At 40.8% G+C, this 22,505-nt stretch overlaps 2 long non-coding RNA genes across 2 annotated transcripts in view; one reads left to right on the top strand and one right to left on the bottom strand.

Moving 5' to 3' along the window:
• The first annotated feature begins 23 nt into the window (after positions 1-23).
• Positions 24-19,057, top strand: LOC138986763 (uncharacterized). Its single transcript, XR_011463426.1, has 3 exons — positions 24-189; positions 13,771-13,872; positions 18,924-19,057. It is a non-coding gene; the product is annotated as an uncharacterized lncRNA (long non-coding RNA).
• The window catches only part of LOC138986762 (uncharacterized), an 18,651-nt gene continuing 15,050 nt past the window's right edge, over positions 18,905-22,505 (bottom strand). Inside the window, exon 3 of the long non-coding RNA XR_011463425.1 lies at positions 18,905-19,043. This is a non-coding gene — a long non-coding RNA (uncharacterized lncRNA). The remainder of the gene's footprint in view (positions 19,044-22,505) is intronic.

Raw genomic sequence — 22,505 nt, 5'->3', positions numbered from 1 at the left:
GTAACTCAGCTGGTAAATGCAGGGGAGGAGGAGCTAAGATGGCGGAGGAGTAGGACAGGGAGAACACTTTCTCCCCCACAAATTCATCAAAAGAACATTTAAACGCAGAGTAAATTCCACAAAACAACTTCTGAATGCCGGCAGAGGACATCAGGCACCCAGAAAAGCAACCCAAGTCTTCGAAAGGAGGTAGGGAAAAATATAAAAGACAAAAAAAGGGACAAAAGAGGGAGGGATGGAGTTCCATCCCGGGAAGGGAGTCTTAAAAAGAGAGAAATTTCCAAACACCAGGAAACCTTCTCACTGCCAAATCTGTGCCCAGCCTTGGAAGCACAGAGGGCAACATAACAGGGAGGAAAAAAATAAACAATTAAAACCCGCACATTGCGAGCCCTACGGTAACTCTCCCAGCGGAGAAGCAGCGCAGACGCCTGCATACGCCATTAGCAAGCGGGGGCTGGGCAGGGAGGCGTGGCGCGGGCTGCATTGCAAGAATCTGGCCTGAATACCCCGAGCACTATCTGAGCGAAATAATTTGGGCTAGCAAACCAGACTGTGGGATATCTACCACGCAAAAAGCCAGCCCTAACCTATGACACCGCCAGGCCCGCGCACAGAACAAAGGACTGAACAGAGATAGCCGGCGGCAGACCATCCCCCTCCGGTGATAGGCAGCCAGAGCCGGAAGGGGGCAATCGCAGCCCCAGAGAGACATTATCTATAAAACTGTAAGCAGGCTTCTTTGCTAACTAAAACTTCTTGGGGGGTCTGGACGGTCAACATCTGCCTGAGAAGGTGTACCGGTGCACAACTAGATAACCGAGCAGTGGGGAGGCGATAAGTTGCAGCAATCGCGCGCGCAAAACACCTCATCACCTGAGCTGCTCGGATCTGGGAAGGGCACAAAACTCAGGCCCAACTGAGAGTCTGCACCTCTGAGGACTACGAGTGCTTGAACCTGAGTGGCTTGGACCTGGGAAGTACAGGCAGCCCAGGGCCGGCCACGGATGGTTCCCAGCGGAGCAACCTAGAGCCTGAGCAGCGTGGGCAGAGAGGCTACACGCACCGTGAACGGGGGCAGATCCAGTGTGGCTGAGGCACTTTGAGCACACGCCAATGTTGTTTGGTTGCAGCATCCTCCCTACCTCCCCTCAGTGCGACTGCACAAGTGAGCCTATAAAAAAAAAAAAGAATTAAGTCCTCTATTATTCCTTTAATTTCCACTTTTATAACCAATTACTTTGCAAAAAACAAAAAGACCCTATTTTTTTTTAAAGCAAACTTCATATATATTTTTTTTTAAAATAATTTTTTGACCTTTTTTTTTCTTTTTCCTTCTTTTCTTTAACATTGTATTTTTGAAATTCCAAACTCTACTCTAGATTTTTAATTTTAGCTTTTTAGTATTTGTTATCAATTTTGTACCTATAGTTTTTTTGTTTTTGTTTTTATATAATTTCTGTGACCCTTTTTTTTTTTTTTCTTTTTCTCTGTTTCTTTCTTTTCTTCTTTTTAATAACATTGTATATCTGAAATTCCAAACTCTATTCTAGATTTTTAATTTATGCTTTTTGGTATTTGTTATCAATTTTGTACCTGTATTTTTTTTTATATATAATTTATGCGACCTTGTTTGTTCTTGTTTTTTTTTTTCTCTCTCTCTTTTTCTTCTTCTTTTTAACATTGTATTTTTGAAATTCCAAACTCTACTCTAGATTTTTAACTTTTGCTTTTTGGTATTAGTTATCAATTTTGTACCTATATTTTCTTTATAATTTTTGTGACCTTGTTTGTTTTTGTTTGTTCATTTTTTCTCTCTTTCTTTTCCTTCTTCTTTTCTTTAACATCGTATTTTTGAAATTCCAAACTCTACTTTAGATTTTAAATTTTTGCTTTTATGTATTTGTTACCAATTTTGTACCTTTAAGAACCCAATCTTCAGGACCCATTTTTCACTAGGGAGCGAGATTACTGGCTTAACTGCTCTCTCTCCCTTTGGACTCTCCTTTTTCTCCACTAGGTCACCTGTGTCTCTTCCCTAACCCCTCTCTACTCTAACCAACTCTGTGAATTTCTGTGTGTTCCAGACGGTGGAGAACACTTAGGGAACTGATTATTGGCTGGATCTGTCTTCCTCCTTTTCATTCCACCCATTTATCCTCCTGGCCACCTCTGGCACCTTCTTCCTTCTTCTTTTCTCTGTATAACTCTGTGAACAACTCTGAGTGGTCCAGTTGTGGAGTGCACATAAGGAAGAGATTGCTGAATAGCCCACTCTCTCCTCTCTTGATTCCATCCCATCTCATTCAGGTCACCTCTAACTCCCTCCTCACTCTTCTCTTCTCCATATAACGCTGTAAACCTCTCTGGGTGAAACAAGTTTCAGGGCAAGACATACCAAGCAAATTCTCCAGCAGCAAGGAACACAGCCCTGAGCTCCAAGATACAGGCAGCCCAAAGTCACCCCAAAACCATAGACATCCCATAACTCATTACTGGACATTTCATTGCACTCCAGAGAGAAGAAATACAGCTCCACCCACCAGAACACTGACACAAGCTTCCCTAACCAAGAAACCTTGACAAGCCACCTGTACAAACCCACACAGAGCGAGGAAACGCCACAATAAAGAGAACTCCACAAACTGCCAGAATACAGAAAGGACACCCCAAACTCAGCAATTTAAACAAGATGAAGAGACAGAGGAATACCCAGCAGATAAAGGAACAGGATAAATGCCCACCAAACCAAAGAGGAAGAGATAGGGAATCTACCTGATAAAGAATTCCGAATAATGATAGTGAAATTGATCCAAAATCTTGAAATCAAAATGGAATCACAGATAAATAGCTTGGAGACAAAGATTGAGAAGATGCAAGAAAGGTTTAACAAGGACCTAAAAGAAATAAAAGAGAGTCAATATAAAATGAATAATGCAATAAATGAAATTAAAAACACTCTGGAGGCAGCAAATAGTAGAATAACAGAGGCAGAAGTTAGGATTAGTGAATTAGAAGATAGAATGGTAGAAATAAATGAATCAGAGAGGATAAAAGAAAAACGAATTAAAAGAAATGAGAACAATCTCAGAGACCTCCAGGACAATATTAAATGCTACAACATTCAAATCATAGGGGTCCCAGAAGAAGAAGACAAAAAGAAAGACCATGAGAAAATACTTGAGGAGATAATAGTTGAAAACTTCCCTAAAATAGGGAAGGGAATAATCACCCAAGTCCAAGAAACCCAGAGAGTCCCAAACAGGATAAACCCAAGGCAAAACACCCCAAGACACATATTAATCAAATTAACAAAGATCAAACACAAAGAACAAATATTAAAAGCAGCAAGGGAAAAACAACAAATAACACACAAGGGAATTCCCATTAGAATAACAGCTGATCTTTCAATAGAAACTCTTCAAGCCAGGAGGGAATGGCAAGACATACTTAAAGTGATGAAAGAAAATAACCTACAGCCCAGATTATTGTACCCAGCAAGGATCTCATTCAAATATGAAGGAGAAATCAAAAGCTTCTCAGACAAGCAAAAGCTGAGAGAATTCAGCACCACCAAACCAGCTCTCCAACAAATACTAAAGGATATTCTCTAGACAGGAAACACAAAAATGGTGTATAAACTCGAACCCAAAACAATAAAGTAAATGGCAACGGGATCATACATATCATTAATTACCTTAAATGTAAATGGGTTGAATGCCCCAACCAAAAGACAAAGACTGGCTGAATGGATACAAAAACAAGACCCTACATATGTTGCCTACAAGAGACCCACCTCAAAACAGGGGCCACATACAGACTGAAAGTGAAGGGCTGGAAAAAGATTTTCCATGCAAATAGGGACCAAAAGAAAGCAGGAGTAGCAATACTTATATCAGATAAAATGGACTTTAAAACAAAGGCTGTGAAAAGAGACAAAGATGGTCACTACATAATGATCAAAGGATCAATCCAAGAAGAAGATATAACAATTATAACTATATATGCACCCAACACAGGAGCGCCACAATATGTAAGACAAATGCTAACAAGTATGAAAGGAGAAATTAACAATAACACAATAATAGTGGGAGACTTTAATACCCCACTCACACCTATGGATAGATCAACTAAACAGAAAATTAACAAGGAAACACAAACGTTAAATGATACAATAGACCAGTTAGACCTAATTGATATCTATAGGACATTTCATCCCAAAACAATGAATTTCACCTTTTTCTCAAGTGCACATGGAAGCTTCTCCAGGATAGATCACATCCTGGGCCATAAATCTAGCCTTGGTAAATTCAAAAAATAGAAATCATTCCAAGCATCTTTTCTGACCACAGTGCAGTAAGATTAGATCTCAATTACACGAGAAAAAACTATTAAAAATTCCAACATATGGAGGATGAACAACACCCTGCTGAATAACCAACAAATCACAGAAGAAATCAAAAAGAAATCAAAATTTGCAAAGAAACTAGTGAAAATGAAAACACAACAACTCAAAACCTGTGGGACACTTTAAAAAAGCAGTCCTAAGGGGAAAGTTCATAGCAATACAGGCATACCTCAAGAAACAAGAAAAAAGTCAAATAAATAACCTAACCCTACACCTAAAGCAACTAGAAAAGGAAGAAATGAAGAACCCCAGGGTTAGTAGAAGGAAAGAAATCTTAAAAATTAGGGCAGAAATAAATGCAAAAGAAACAAAAGAGACCATAGCAAAAATCAACAAAGCCAAAAGCTGGTTCTTTGAAAGGATAAATAAAATGGACAAACCATTAGCCAGACTCATCAAGAAACAAAGGGAGAAAAATCAAATCCATAAAATTAGAAATGAAAATGGAAAGATCACCACAGACAACACAGAAATACAAAGGATCATAAGAGACTACTATCAACAATTATATGCCAATAAAATGGACAACGTGGAAGAAATGGACAAATTCTTAGAAAAGTACAACTTTCCAAAAACTGGACCAGGAAGAAATAGAAAATCTTAACAGACCCATCACAAGCATGGAAATTGAAACTGTAATCAAAAATCTTCCAGCAAACAAAAGCCCAGGTCCAGACGGCTTCACAGCTGAATTCTACCAAAAATTTAGAGAAGAGCTAACACCTATCCTGCTCAAACTCTTCCAGAAAATTGCAGAGGAAGGTAAACTTCCAAACTCATTCTATGAGGCCACCATCACCCTAATACCAAAACCTGACAAAGATCCCACAAAAAAGAAAACTACAGGCCAATATCACTGATGAACATAGATGCAAAAATCCTTAACAAAATTCTAGCAATCAGAATCCAACAACACATTAAAAAGATCATACACCATGACCAAGTGGGCTTTATCCCAGGGATGCAAGGATTCTTCAATATCCGCAAATCAATCAATGTAATACACCACATTAACAAATTGAAAAACAAAACCATATGATTATCTCAATAGATGCAGAGAAAGCCTTTGACAAAATTCAACATCCATTTATGATAAGAACTCTCCAGAAAGCAGGAATAGAAGGAACATACCTCAACATAATAAAAGCTATGTATGACAAACCCACAGCAAACATTATCCTCAATGGTGAAAAATTGAAAGCATTTCCTCTAAAGTCAGGAACAAGACAAGGGTGCCCACTTTCACCATTACTATTCCACATAGTTTTGGAAGTTTTGGCCACAGCAATCAGAGCAGAAAAAGAAATAAAAGGAATCCAAATTGGAAAAGAAGACGTAAAACTCTCACTGTTTGCAGATGACATGATCCTTTACATAGAAAACCCTAAAGACTCCACCAGAAAATTACTAGAACTAATCAATGATTATAGTAAAGTTGCAGGATATAAAATCAACACACAGAAATCCCTTGCATTCCTATACACTAATAATGAGAAAACTGAAAGAGAAATTAAGGAAACAATTCCATTCACCATTGCAATGGAAAGAATAAAATACTTAGGAATATATCTACCTAAAGAAACTAAAGACCTATATATAGAAAACTATAAAACACTGGTGAAAGAAATCAAAGAGGACACTAATAGATGGAGAAATATACCATGTTCATGGATTGGAAGAATCAATATAGTGAAAATGAATATACTACCCAAAGCAATTTATAGATTCAATGCAATCCCTATCAAGCTACCAACAGTATTCTTCACAGAGCTAGAACAAATAATTTCACAATTTGTATGGAAATACAAAAAACCTCAAATAGCCAAAGCTATCTTGAGAAAGAAGAAGGGAACTGGAGGAAACAACCTACCTGACTTCAGGCTCTACTACAAAGCCCCAGTCATCAAGACAGTATGGTACTGGCACAAAGACAGAAATATTGATCAATGGAACAAAATAGAAAGCCCAGAGATAAATCCACGCACATATGGACACCTTATCTTTGACAAAGGAGGCAAGAATATACAATGGATTGAAGACAATCTCTTTAACAAGTGGTGCTGGGAAAACTGGTCAACCACTTGTAAAAGAATGAAACTAGAACACTTTCTAACACCATACACAAAAATAAACTCAAAATGGATTAAAGATCTCAACGTAAGACCAGAAACTATAAAACTCCTAGAGAATATAGGCAAAACACTCTGCGACATACATGACAGCAGGATCCTCTATGACCCACCTCCCAGAATATTGGAAATAAAAGCAAAAATAAACAAATCGACCTAATTAAACTTAAAAGCTTCTGCACAACAAAGGAAACTATTAGCAAGGTGAAAAGGCAGCCTTCAGAATGGGAGAAAATAATAGCAAATAAAGCAATGAACAAACAACTAATCTCCAAAATATACAAGCAACTCCTACAGCTCAATTCCAGAAAAATAAATGACCCAATCAAACAATGGGCCAAAGAACTAAATAGACATTTCTCCAAAGAAGACATACAGATGGCTAACAAACACATGAAAAGATGCTCAACATCACTCATTATCAGAGAAATGCAAATCAAAACCACTATGAGGTACCATTTCATGCCAGTCAGAATGGCTGCAATCCATAAGTCTATAAGCAATAAATGCTGGATTGGGTGTGGAGAAAAGGGAACTCTCTTACACTGTTGGTGGGAATGCAAACTAGTACAGCCACTATGGAGAACAGTGTGGAGATTCCTTAAAAAACTGGGAATAGAACTGCCTTATGATCCAGCAATCCCACTGCTGGGCATACACACTGAGGAAACCAGAAGGGAAAGAGACACGTGTACCCCAATGTTCATCGCAGCACTGTTTATAATAGCCAGGACATGGAAGCAACCTAGATGTCCATCAGCAGATGAATGGATAAGAAAGCTGTGGTACATATACACAATGGAGTATTACTCAGCCATTGAAAAGAATACATTTGAATCAGTTCTAATGAGGTGGATGAAACTGGTGCCTATTATACAGAGTGAAGTAAGCCAGAAAGAAAAACACCAATACCGTATACTAACGCATATATATGGAATTTAGAAAGATGGTAACAATAACCCTGTGTACGAGACAGCAAAAAAGACACCGATATATAGAACAGTCTTATGGACTCTGTGGGAGAGGGAGAGGGTGGGGAGATTTGGGAGAATAGCTTTGAAACATGTATAATATCATGTATGAAACGAGTCGCCAGTCCAGGTTCGATGCACGGTACTGGACGCTTGGGGCTGGTGCACTGGGACGACCCAGAGGGAGGGTAAGGGAGGGAGGAAGGAGGAGGGTTCAGGATGGGGAATGCGGGTATACCTGTGGCAGATTCATTTCGATATTTGGCCAAACTAATACAATATTGTAAAGTTTAAAAAAAAAAAAAGAAAAACCACTTGCAATGCAGGAGACCCCAGTTCGATTCCTGGGTCAGGAAGAGCCCTGGACAAGGGATAGGCTACCCACTCCAGTATTCTTGGGCTTCCCTGGTGGCTCAGACAGTAAAGAATCCACCTGCAACACAGGAGAACTGGGTTCGATCCCTGGGTTGGGAAGATCTCCTGGAGGACCCACTCCAGGGGGTAGCAATCCACTCCATTGTTCTTGCTGGGAGAATCCCCATGGACAGAGGAGCCTGGTGGGCTACAGTCCACGGGGTCACAAAGGGTCAGACACGACTGAGCACAGCACAAAACAGATTACAGGCTAGATTTGGTCCAAGAGCCACAGCTTGCTGACTCTTGCTTTAGAGGACTCAGAAACACAAGAATAGTGAACGCACTAAAGAAACACGGTTATGTCTGTCGCTTGGGATCCTGTGCTCGGTGCAAGCTCAGCATGACCCACATCCCTAAACATCCTCTCACTACTAGCACTGTGTCCTCAGAACAAGGTAACTGCTTCTGACTATTACAGTGTTAGAGCAGCCACGTCATTAGAACACAGGAAGGATTGGAGCAACAGAAGAGCTCGGGCAGGAGAGGAGACAAATTAACTTGTTGGACCTTTCTTCTCAGATAGAACGAAGGCAAGAGATTCTTGTATAAGAAATTATAGTGCTTGGGTCTTCCCTGGTCCCTCAGTGACAAAGAATCCACTTGCCAGTGCAGGACACACGGGTTCCATCCCTGATCCAGGAAGATCCCACATGCCATAGAGCAACTAACCCATGGGCCACAACTATTGAACCTGTGCTCTAGAGCCCGGGAGCCGCACCTACTGATCCACGTGCCTCACCCACTGAAGCCCAGGTACCCTGGAGCCCATGCTCCGCAACAAGAGAAGCCACTGAAATGAGAAGCCCATGCACCACAACTAGAGAGTAGCCCCCACTTGCCCGTGCACAGCGATGAAGGCCCAGCCCAGCCAAAAATAAGTTTTAAAAAAAGGAATTATAGTTCTCGGTAAGTCTAAGTGAAAGGGAAATCGTGCCCCTGGCATCTAGCAGATCAGGGTAAAGAAACTGATGAAATAAAATTCATATTTTAAGGCAGACAAGAAAAAAATTAAATATAAAAGATGATTGCTCCTTGGAAGAAAAGCTATAATAAACTTAGACAGTATATTAAAAAAGCAGAGACATTACTTTGCCAACAAAGGTCCATATAGTCAAAGCTGTGGTTTTTCCAGTCGTCATGTATGGATGTGAGAGCTGGACCATAAAGAAGGCTCAGCACCAAAGAATTGATACTTTTGAACTGTGGTGCTGGAAAAGACTCTTGAGAGCCTCTTGGACTGCAAAGAGATCTAACCAGGATATATAAAAGAAATAAATCCTGAATATTCATTGGAAGGGCTGATGTTGAAGCTGAAGCTCCAATCCTTTGGTCACCTGATATGAAGAGCTGACACACTGGAAAAGACCCTGATGCTGGGAAAGATTGGAGGCAGGAGGAGAAGGAGACGACAGAGGATGAGATGGTTGGATGGCATCACCAACTCGATGGACATGAATTTGAACAAACTCTGGGTGATGGTGAAGGACAGGGAAGCCTGCGTGCTGCAGTCCATGGGGTCGCAAAGAGTCAGACACAACTGAGCGACTGAACAACAACAACAACAAAGGAAGACAAGAAAAAAAATTAAATATTAAACTCCTTCTGTTTATTTGGGCCTCCTCCCTCCCTAAAATGCAGTGTCCACCCACATTACACATTAACCGGAGCTCTTCAAAGATAGAAGGGCCAGATAAACTGTAAAGCAGTTTTTTTTTTTTCTTCTGATGTTAACAATGTAACTTCTTTAATTTATTTATCTTTTAATTGAAGGATTAGTGCTTTACAGAATTGTGTTGGTTTCTGCCAAACATCAACATGAATCAGCCATAGGTATACATATGTTCCCTCCCTCTGGAACCTCTCTCCCATCTTCCTGCCCATCCCACCCCTCTAGGTTGTAGAAATGTAACTTCTTGAAAGAATAGTGTTCTTTCTCAGCTCTATTGGGAGTCATGGTGACCTGCTGCTCCCTTCTATGTGCTTACCTGGACAATGTATCCCTGGTGAACTTTACATGAAATATCAGTATGTCATTTTAACATATGATCCTTTTTCTCAAAAATGTATATGACTATGTCTTTGACTTCTAACAGGTGAAACAGTTCCCAGAGCTGCCTGACAATCTGCTCCCTGGGTTATAATCCTCAGTATGGCTCGAATAAAATCCCTCTTTTTTTTTTTTCCTTAACTTGATAGTTAATTAAAATTTCCACTTCTTATTCTTTGCTTAGTTTTAATTTGCATTTACCAAAGCCAAGTATTGCCTCCCTGGGGGAGAGTAGAAACAAAACCAAACCTCAAATCACATGTGTTTTGTGATTCATGCTATTGATGATATAATACAAATAGGTTGCACTGAAGAAGAAATATACCCTGCTTTGAAAAAAGTGGTTCGACAAATGGCATTTGAAGGTTAGCCAATTGACCTGGCAAAAATCCAGGGTCCACCAGCTTGACAAATGAAATCCTTAGGTATGTCTTGGTCTAGAGCTACACGGAAAAGTTTATTAAATACTAAAAACCCCTGTTAACTCTGAGTCCACCTTGAGAAAAGAAAGGAAGCACAAGGACTTGATAGATCACTGAAGTACATTGCGTCTGGTGTGCTCTTGGACTGCACATCAGAGCACAGGCATGTGCAGAAAGGCTGTTTTTGAAAGGGAAGAACAGCAGAAAGTTCTGGCTGAAATTCACAAGTTATGGCTCAGACTGGTCTCAGACCAGCATCCCAACCAGAACAGCACTCCTGAGATAACAGAAGTGTTGGTGGTTGAGTCCATGCTGAATGAGGGCTGACCCTGGCAGATGCCAGATGCTATAGCTCTGAGTGGGGCATTTGGTGCAGAGGTGGCCCAAAGGAGCTATTCAGCCACTCTCCTTCTGAAAGGCCATTCCTAACTAGTCTGCTACTCGGCACTGTTTGGAATTAGAGTACTACTGACCTGCACCAGATAATTCCAAGATCAGAAATCTCAATGATATCTTGAATGATGTCAGAAAGACATTCAAATAAGGAAGGGGCGTGCGTGCATGCTAAGTCTCATCAACAGAACTTGCTGATTAAAAGGAAATAGTTACATGCAGGAGAAGAAAACACGGTTACACAAGGAGGAGTTCATAGGATCCATGAATAAGTGACAGTCCCTGCCTTCCCTGGACACTACTTCACAAGATAATCTAACTCTAGCAACCAAGATTTGGATCTCACTATGTGGGTCTTTAAATTCAAAAAGCAAGTTGGAGTCTTGCTGAAGGTGCTGCTCATCCACTTGAGAAAGACTGAGACTGAAAGAGTGTAACATTTCAGTAGAAGGGCTTTGATGGAGGAAGGAAGGCAAGTCTAAGTCCAGCCAATGAACAATGTGTGTGATGTGGCAGTGGACATGAAATTACCCAGAATCATCCCTTTAGAATTTTAGATTCTCAAGCTGTAGCCAATGGACTAGCACTTTGGTCTGGCAAGTTGGTCATAGAGGCTGTACTGAAATTTCACCTTTTATGGGACAGGACTTAATAGTCAAATCTCAAATACTGGTGGTTCATATCAATGTCCCTGTGTCTTACAAAAGAGGAGGGAAGTATGACTTTGAATGTAGTCGCTATGGTCCAGGAGATGACACCTCGGGTCACAAGCCACACACACGTGGACTCAGAAACTGCACAATCTCCATCTCTATCTGACATTGTTTGTGTTTCCCAGGATGATCCAGATTGATGACAATGATTGATTGATTGATGACAGTGATGGGCACAGGTGCCTCTAGTGGGAGAACATGAGGATAAATGGCCCATCACAGAGCTGGTAGGCTGCCTGAACTGGACAGTCCACAGAGTAGGGACGGTTTTTAACACTCTTTAAAAACCTGGTGGTTCTGGAGAACTGTGGTGCTGGAGAAGACTCTTGAGAGTCCCTTGGACAGCAAGGAGATCAAACCAGTCAATCCTAAAGGAAATCAACCCTGAATATTCATTGGAAGCTGAAACTCCAATACTTTGGCCACCTGATGTGAAGAGCTGACTCATTGAAAAAGATCCTGATGCTGGGAAAAAATTGAGGACAGGAGGAAAAGGGGGTGACAGAGGATGAGATGGTTGGATGGCATCACCAACTCAATGGACATGAGTTTCAGCAAACTCCAGGAGACAGTGAAGGACAGGGAAGCCTGGCCTGCTGTAGTCCATGGGGTCGCAGAGTCAGACATGACTTACTGACTGAACAACAAGAAAAACCTGGTATGGACAGTGTTTCTGATTTGAACTTTGCTTATCCTATCACTGAAGCCCTGGCCCAGGCTACGACATAGGGACTAGCAACCCAGACTGAAATCACCATGAAGATCAACTTATATATTAAACAGCTCAAGGATCACTTTTCACAGCATGAACATGACAGGAATGGAGCAAGAAATACAATATCCATTGATCTTTTCATATTTCATGACTGCTGATTCTGCTGCTAAGTCGCTTCAGTCATGTCCGACTCTGTGCAACCTTATAGACTGCAGCCCGCCAGGCTCCGCCATCCCTGGGATTCTCCAGGCAAGAACACTGGAGTGGGTTGCCATTTCCTTCTCCGATGCATGAAAGTGAAAAGTGAAAGTGAAGTCGCTCAGTACTGCTGACTCCTAGCGACCCCACGGACTGCAGCCTACCAGGCTCCTCCGTCCATGGGATTTTCCAGGCAAGAGTACTGGAGTGGGGTGCCATTGCCTTCTCCATATTTCATGACACTTCACCCCAAAGCAGTAAAATTACTGCAAAATTAGAATATGTGCTTGAAGCAATAAAATGTGGGTGACAAAGGCAGGAAGGGCAAGCTTTGCAGGGTAACACAGTGTAAGCTCAAGATCAAGCTGAAAATGGGGCACAAAAGTGAGTCGCCAGTGGAGCAGTTAGAGCAGAGGGTAAAGAAATCTTATTTTCCCAGGACTAGAGCTTTAGTTGTGTTCCTTAAGATGGAATACTAGAATCAATTTAATTTGACTTGCTGGTATTCGGATGGTATTTATGGGCCAGATTGGAAAGTCTGGTGTTTTTCAGAAGAAGACATGCATCCTACCCAGTGGAAAGAATCCAGTGACAATATATTTATTAAATCATGTGAAAGTACCTTGGGAAAGGACACACAAAGGAAGGTTTAGCAATGTTATTTTTCCTGCCCACTAATTAAAAGTTAGGGGAGAAAAACTCAAAACCCCCTCTAGGAGCAAGAAAATGGGTTGAAAAGGGCTCATCATGGGGAAAAAAAAAAGATGGTGGCAGAATGAATTGGAGTCACCAAATCTTTCATCAAATAATGCTACTTTTGCCCATTGTGTTTAAATAGGAATAAGAAAATGATTTCTTAGTCATACTTCTAGATACATCTTCAATCTGGGATGAGGGGTGCTGGCATCATAGTTGGTTCTATGAAACTGAAACACATCTAATAAAGCTAGACCCAAAGTATAGTGGGCTGTACTGAATGGACAACGAGGTGTTGGGAGGCACAGTGCAAAATAGCCTTGAAGGAGAAGGTCCTTGGGGAAAAGGCGAAGGGCCAGAAGTACCCAGGCATTGTGTACTGATTGCTGAAGAACATTTCCTGCCTTTGGCTATGCTCGGTGCCAAGATTTAACAATTAAACATTAAAGACGTTGCTTGAGAAAAATGGGTCATGAGATAAACACATGGGCCATTAAGAACGCGCTGGTCCTTGAAGTATCTTTTACTGATTATACCTTAGCCTTGTACGTGCTCTCCTGGTCATATGCTCTAAGCTCTTTGTTCCCTGCTCCTATAAAAAGGCTTGACTGCAGGAATAAAATTAGTCCTTGCAGAGACTGTCCGAGTGTTGTTCTTTCAGGTTCGCCGTTTCCAAGTCCCAGGGAGAAAATCCCCACAAGGTGGCGCCCAAACAGGGACTTGATAGGAAGACTGAACAAAGCGGCGAGTCCTGCAGAAAGAGGTAAGCAGGATGGGACAACATAGCAGTAAGATTCCTTTCATTTCTATAATGCATCACTTTTTGAAACAAAATGGCGTTAATGTTTCAAGAGATCAGTTGAACGACTGCTATCATATTTTACTGGAACATAATCCATGGTTCCCAGAGGAAGGGATGCTCAATCTAGACATATGGAAAAGAGTTAAGAATAATGTTTTGCGAGCATATCGGCAAGGAGTCCATGTTCCCCCTCAATGGTGGGTTACATGGTCACTCATACGGGCTGTCATAGAACAAATTTAAGGGCATAATATTGATTTGGAAGTGGAAACTGTTCAGTCTTTACATGAATATGAGCTTAAGGAACAAGATATGCAAGGTGCTTTGAAATATAAGAATGTTATGCTCAATCAGACACAATCCCTAGGAAAACAGCTTGGAGACATATGTATACAGGATGCATCAAAACTGAAACCACTTAGAGTGGAAGTCATTTCATTCAACGGACGGCCCAAATCTGAGGTTTTCCCTTCTGCTCCACCTGTAACAGCAGTTGCTAACTTTGCTCGTACTAACCATTTCAATCCTCCTCTGGAGATGCCTGCTTGCGCTTTCGCTTTTCCAATACAGTTTGATCAACCTGCCCAAGGCCAGAATGCTTGGGCTGGTTTAGATTTTGGTATGTTGTCTAGCTTTAAGAAAGCATGCACTCTGTATGGACCTACGTCTCCTTATTGTGTAGAATTCCTCAGAGGATGGGCTGATCATTGGATGCCATATGATTTTTTTCAAGTAGCGAAGATGATTCTAAATTCTCAACAATTACTTCAATGGCAAATGTGGGTTAATGATGAAGCCCAACAGATGGTGATTGACCAGCAATCTCATGGTAACCCCGCCAATTTAACCTATGATATACTTACTGGAACAGGAGCCATGGCTGATACGACTACGCAATTAGCTAATATTACCCCTCAAATGCTGCATTTCATTAAAGAAATTTCTTGCAGAGTATGGGCAAAGGTTGATAATGTTAACTCTGATAGTTCATTTGTTAAGATTACCCAAGGACATGAAGAGGAATATTCCCAATTTATAGGAAAATTAAAGGATGCCATTGAAAAATCTATCAAAGATGAAACCTTACAAAATATTATTTTAAAACAACTTGCCTGTGAAAATGCCAATGAGGAATGTCAATCCATGCTTAGACCAATTCGAAAAACTGGTTCTCTTATGGAGTACTGGAAAGCTTATAGAGATATCGGATCTATGTCCCATAGAGCAAAATTAGCGACACTAGAAACTTTTAATGTGCAAAAGGTTACCAATGCTAAATGTTTTAACTTCGGGAAGGCCAACCATATGAAAAAACAATGCCGAATGCCAGGGAAAAAAGCCAAAAATAATACTACTTCTAAAAAAAAAAAAAAAAAAACGGCCCCCAGGAGTTTGCCCAAAGTGTAAAAGGGGTTCCATTGGTTGAATGAATGTCATTCCAAATTCGATAAGGATGGAAATGCAATAACTACAGAGGTACAACAAAAACAACAAGGAAACTAATAAAGGGGCTATCCTCTAGCCCCACTACAAAAGGAGGACCCCACATTATGACACTACAAGCAGCTACATCTAAGAGCGCTTGCATTGATATACCTAGTCCTTATGACACGGAGTTAATAGAATTATACAATCCTCATAAAATCCCCACTGGATATTACAGTCCAGTCCCATCCGGAACAATGGGACTAATTTTAGGACGTAGCAGTTGTACCATGAAAGGTTTAGTAGTGTTGACTGGAGTTATGGATGAAGATTATGAAGGAGAGATACATGTCATGGTGAATGTCGTAAAATTAGGAAATATATACTTACAAAAAGGGGAGTGCTTTGCACAATTATTACTTTTGCCATATGTCAGACCATCGAGGGCATCTGATAAAATTAGGCAGGGGGGTTTTGGTAGCACCAATCTTACCGCCGCACTATCTACCTTATTAAAGGAACATCAAAAGCCTATGCTTACTCTAAAGATACGGGGAAAAGATTTCACAGGTATGTTGGATACAGGAGCCAACATTTCCATTATTAGAACTGAAGAATGGCCCCTTGAATGGGGTAAGACTGTGGCTCCTTCCAGGCTGTAACGGGTAAGCAAGGCTGCTGCTGCTAAGTCGCTTCAGTCGTGTCCAACTCTGTGCGACCCCATAGATGGCAGCCCACCAGGCTCCCCCATCCCTGGGATTCTCCAGGAAAGAACACTGGAGTGGGTTGCCATTTCCTTCTCCAATGCATGAAAGTGAAAAGTGAAAGTGAAGTCGCTCAGTCGTGTCCGACTCTTCGAGACCCCATGGACAGCAGCCTACCAGGCTCCTCCGTCCATAGGATTTTCCAGACAAGAGTACTGGAGTGGGGTGCCATTGCCTTAAAACTTTTGTCAGTGCATCCTATTTACAAGCTTATGGTCCTGATCAAATTGTAGCTTACATCAAACCATATATTACCAATATCCCCATTAATTTATGGGGAAGGGATTTTCTTGAACAAACGAAAGCCACGATTTCTCTGAATGAGCCTTTTTAATGGGGGCCATTAGGTTAACACTGCTGCCTCTCGATTGGGAATCTAATACCTCAATATGGACACCTCAATGGCCCCTGACTAAAGAAAAGTTGGCAGCTCTCACACAATTAATAACTGAGCAACTACAGAAAAATCATATAGCGCCTTCATTTTCCCCATGGAATTCTCCCATTTTTGTCATAAAAAAGAAATCAGAAAAATGGCGAATATTGATAGATTTAAGAAATGTTAATAATACCATGATTCCTATGGGGCCCTTACAACCTGGATTGCCCTCCCCTTCCATGGTGCCAAAAGGATGGTCTATAATTATTACTGATTTACAAGATTGCTTTTTTACTATACCTTTACATCCTAAAGATAGAAAACGTTTTGCTTTTTCAGTTCCTTCTATAAATCACATGGCTCCTATCAAAGATTTAAATGGAAGGTTTTACCTCAGGGAATGATGAACTCTCCTACCATTTGCCAATATCTCATATCTGTTTTATTACAACCCATTAGAGATAAATATCCTACTGCTTTCATAATTCATTATATGGATGATATACTCCTCTCCATGGAATCTGAACTCTATTTACAACAGTTATATGACAAAATCACTACCACTCTTCAAAATCATGGCCTGCTTGTTGCGCCAGATAAAATTCAATTGAAAGCACCCTTTAATTACTTAGAACATGTTATGGAAGAGTCTAAGATAAAACCTCAAAAACCTCAAATCTCTATGCATTCTCTACGCACATTAAATGATTTTCAAAAGTTGATAGGAGATATTAATTGGCTTCGGCCATCCATTGGCATTCCCACCTATACATTACAAAATTTATTCAACATTTTAGAAGGACCTCCTGACCCTAATAGTCCTAGACAGCTAACAACAGAAGCAAAAGAAGAACTAAAATTTGTTGAAAAACACGTTCAACAATCTTTCTCAACTCGGCTGGATCATACCCAACCTATTTATTTATATATATTTCCTACTAAACATTCACCTACTGCAATCATAGCTCAAAAAAGCCCAATAGAATGGTTATATCTACATACTAAACAGTCAAAAAAAATCGTATCATACATTGAGAAAATAGGGCAACTAATTGTATCAGGAAGGAACCATATACAAACCTTAACTGGATTTAATCCATATGCAATACATGTCCCCTTGACAAAAAGAGAATTACAAATTGCTTTACAATATAACATGACCATGCAAATAGCATTAAATGATTTTCAGAATGTTATCTCATTCCATTTGCCTAAAGGAAAATTATGGGACTTCCTACAATTTACTAAATTTATAGTAACTAATATCATTGCATCCCAGCCTATTTCAAATGCACCTACCTATTTCACTGATGGCAACAAGAAAGGCATAGCTGGGATTGTCGGCCCTGATATCAAAGAGAAATTACCTACTACCTATTCGTCAATACAAAGAGTTGAATTATATGCTTTATATGCTCTTCTGTCTCTTCAACCATTACCCTGTAATATATATACTGATTCCAGATACCTTGCTTCCCTTTTCCCCGATTTTGTTACTGCCTTTTTATACAACCTAGATGAAGAATTATATATTCTCTTTTCAAAGACTCAAGCCTTAATTCGATCACGTATGGAACCCTTCTTCATTGCACATATACGTGCTCATTCAGGTTTACCTGGCCCCCTGGCTGCAGGAAATGATGCTATTGATAGGTTCATAGCTCCTGTCTTTACATCTGCTATTGATGAACATGCTAATCTTCATACCAATGCTAAAAGATTGCACTCTAAATACCATATTCCCCTCACTGAAGCGAAACATATCATTAAATCCTATGACATCTGCGCTCCTCTGCACTTACATACCACAATTTCAGGAGTTAATCCTCATGGGCAACAGCCTAACTCCCTTTGACAATCTGACTTCACTCATTGCTCCTTAGGAAAGTTTTCTTTGCTTTTGGTCTCAATTGATACATTTTCAGGTTTTATATGGGCACTGCCTATCTCTTCAGAATCCAACAAACACACCATTTCCACACTTTTACTCATCTTCCCTGTTATGGGGATACCTTCGGTCTTAAAAACAGATAATGGGCCTGCATTTACCTCTCACTCATTTCGTTCATTTCTACTGGAATGGAATATAACACACATCACGGGGACACCCTATAATCCCCAGGGTCAACCAATTATCAAAAGAGCCCATCGTACTCTTAAAACTCATTTATTAAAACTAAAAGGGGGAATATGGAAGAGAAGATACACTTCTTATCCTATGAACCCTCAATTGTTATTATCTTTAACTCTTTATTCCTTAAATTTTTAAAATATTAATAAAAGATAGTTCTAATAGTTCTAATACTCGTGCAGCAGACATTTTGTAGAGGAAAACAGTAAGAAACTGTTAGAAGCCAACACACCAATATGGTATAAATAGTTTAATCAATGGCTGCCAGGAATCTTACGACTCCTAGGCAAAGGTTATGGTCTTGTTGTTGCAGATGGAGAAGAAATCTGGGTTCCACTTCGCCATGTCCATTACTGAGAAGTACCCGGAGACTGGACTCCCCCGACAGGTGACGCAGCTGACACGAAGGGTCTCGTCAATGACCATAGAGGAGCTGAAGAGAAAACGTCAACGTCTGAACCCCAGACCTGAGCAATGGCATGTGTGGAAGATTCCTGCTGCATTGGAGCACTTTGCCAGTGTGTATGGGACTGCAAAAGCCTTAAAACCTCAAAACTATACCTTTTTATACAATCAGATCAGATCAGTCGCTCAGTCGTGTCCGACTCTTTGCGACCCCATGAATCGCAGCACGCCAGGCCTCCCCGTCCATCACCAACAGTACAGGTTATATCCAACCTTGTGTGCACTTCCCATACATGTTTATTGTAGGTAACTTTGATATAGATCTTTCTGCTAAGATTGTTAACTGTATAGCATGTGCCTTGTATACGTGTTTAAACCATACTATTTCACATCATAATGTCAATATTGCAATAGTCAAGCAGAGATCTGAATTGTGGCTTCCTGTTAACCTCACAGAACCATGGACCGACTCTGTATTTCTCTCAGTTCTGCTCAAAAATGGCTTAAAGAGGTCAAAGCGCATAATAGGATGGGTTATTGCTGGTATTCTTAGTCTAATATCTATTGTTACAGTAGGAACCCTATCTGGTATGGCACTACACAATTCTATACAGAATCATGATTTTATAACTGCTTGGCACAAAGATTCCCATGATCTCTGGACTCGACAAGCTCAAATAGATCAGCGATTGCAAACACGAATTAATGAATTACAAGCAGTGGTAATTAATATAGGAGATCAAATATAGCAACTTACTTTCCAAACACATACACGTTGTCACTGGAATTTTACTTCTTTCTGTCTGACTAACATGCCCTGTAATGGCACTGAGTATCCTTGGGATAAAGTTAAAGCACATTTGCAGGATCTCACGGATAACTCAAGTTTGGACATTAACCTTCTAAAACAACAAATTGCTAATTTTCAAGTTAAAATACCTAAGGAATTGTATAGCACCCAATTTTATGATACTTTAACCAAAACATTATCCTCTCTGAATCCTGGAACTTGGTTTTCAGGAGGTAACCTTTTTATATATGTATTAATTGCTCTGCTTTTTCTGTCATTGGTTATAGGACACAGATGTCTCTACTCAAGACTCCGTGCCTCTCACAACGGAGTCCAACTAGCAGCTGCCATGCTTAAACTAAAAACAAAAGGAGGATATGTTGGGAGGCACAGTGCAAAATAGCCTTGAAGGAGAGGGTCCTTGGGGAAAAGGTGAAGGGCCAGAAGTACCCAGGCATTGTGTACTGATTGCTGAAGAACATTTCCTGCCTTTGGCTATGCTCAGCGCCAAGATTTAACAATTAAACATTAAAGACGTTGCTTGAGAAAAATGGGTCATGAGATAAACACATGGTCCATTAAAAACGTGCTGGTCCTTGAAGTATTTTTACTGATTATACCTTAGCCTTGTATGTGCTCTGCTGGCTGTACACTCTAAGCTCTTTGTTCCCTGCTCCTATAAAAAGGCTTGACTGCAGGAATAAAATTGTCAGTCCTTGCAGAGACTCTCCGAGTGTTGTTCTTTCAGGTTTGCCATTTCCAAGTCCCAGGGAGAAAATCCCCACACGAGGAATGAACACTGTGAAAGTAGCCAGTATCTACAGTGATGCTGGCATATTTAGGACATGGTCTGTGTAAACTTTGAGATTAAAAGGTCATAGACAGGTCATAGACTAACTATGAGCTCACAGGTGATTTACATGATACTTGATGAAATGAAAGTCCCAGAAATAATGATAAATAACAAAATCTACATTGAGGATTGAACTCTAGTCACTGGTTAAAGGGCTTCCCAGGTGGCGCAGTAGTAAAGAATCTGCCTGCCAGTGAATGAGATGCAAGAGACTTGGGTTTGATCTCTAGGTCGGGAAGATCTGCTGGTTTAGGAAATGGCAACATACTCCAGTATTCTTGCCTGGAACATTTCATGCACAGAGGAGCCTGGCAGGCTACAGTCCATGGGGTCACAAAGAATCATACACGACTGAGCATATACACACATACACATACACATACACACACACAAACACACCTGTTAATGTGGCAAGCATAGGAGCAAAAATGAGTCCAGGTGTTCAAATAGACCTATAAGATGAGGACAATTACAGTTAATTCTATATCATTCAATAGCATCATAAAAGAATGATACAAGTTTACCATAATGCACTCAGTAGAGTGGCTAACAAGAAAATGTTGGTGAGATTGTGGAGTAACTGGGACTAACTGGGAACATCCATTTCAGAAATGTATTTGATGCTGGCAGGAGGGTAAATTCTGGCAAGAACACTGGATCCATTTCAACACACGAAGAAATGTATTTGCTATCAGGCTGTTTTTTCCAAAGAGTGGAACATATACAAAGTGGAACATATGCACAATGTGATGGTGAACTTTATATGTCAACTGGACTGAGGGATGCCCAGACAGCTGATAAAATGTTATTTCTGCGGTGTTTCCAGAAGAGATTAGTGTTTGAATTGGTGAACTGAATGAAGCAGATAGCCCTACCCAAAATGAGCATCTCTCTCTGCTAAATCACTTCAGTCATGTCAGACTTTTAGTGACTCAATGGACAGCAGTCTGCCAGGCTCCTCTGTCCACAGGATTCTCCAGGCAAGAATATTGGAGCTGGTTTGTACTGGGTATATTCCAGGCAAGAATACTGGCATGCTGTTCTCCAGGGGATCTTCTTGACCCAGGGACTGGACCCATGTCTCTTACGTCTCCTGCACTGGCAGTCGGGTTCTTTACCATTAGTGGCACCAGGGAAGCCCACCCAATGTGAATGAGTGCCATCCAATCCTTTGAGGGACTCAGCAGAGCCAAAAGGCAGAGGAAGAACATTTTCACTTCCTGCTTGAGCTGGGACATCTGTCTTCTGCTGCCCCCAGATATCAACACTCCTGGTTTTCAGGCCTTTGGAGTCAGATCAGGACTTACATCATTGTCCCTCCGCCCCACCCCCCATTGGAGTGTTTTGTCAATTCTATTCCCTCTCATTGGTCACACTTGGGTAAGAATAGGAATCTTGTTAGGAATGTGTCTCCTCTGTATTCCCTCTTCCTTCATCTGTCACGTTCTGAGGATGTGACCCTTACTGCAGCCATGAAGGTGCTGAACTTGGACTGGGTGGGATGCTGGATAGACCCTGGCTTCACTAAGGCTTGTCAGCTAGACTCCCAGGGATATCTACTAACAGACTCTGCTCTAGGTCCATAGCCCTGAATTTTGGAAGCCTTTGGTCCAGTCCTAGTGAGCCTGGGGGAGGCACACTAAGACAATAAGTGAGGGCTAGAGTAATGCCTGAGCAAACTACCTTGTACTAGAAGGACTGGAAAAGGTCAGTTTTCATTTCAATCCCAAAGAAGGGCAATGCCAAAGAATGTTCAAACCACCCTACAATTACACTCATTTTACATGCTAGCAAGATAATGCTCAAAATCCTTCAAGTCAGGCTTCAGCAGTGCATGAACCGTGAAC

This window comes from Bos mutus, unplaced genomic scaffold (genome assembly GCF_027580195.1).
Source record: "Bos mutus isolate GX-2022 unplaced genomic scaffold, NWIPB_WYAK_1.1 CTG1195, whole genome shotgun sequence".
NCBI lineage: Eukaryota > Metazoa > Chordata > Mammalia > Artiodactyla > Bovidae > Bos > Bos mutus.
Note: the sequence above shows the minus strand (reverse complement) of the source record. Positions and strands in the feature narration are given on the sequence as shown.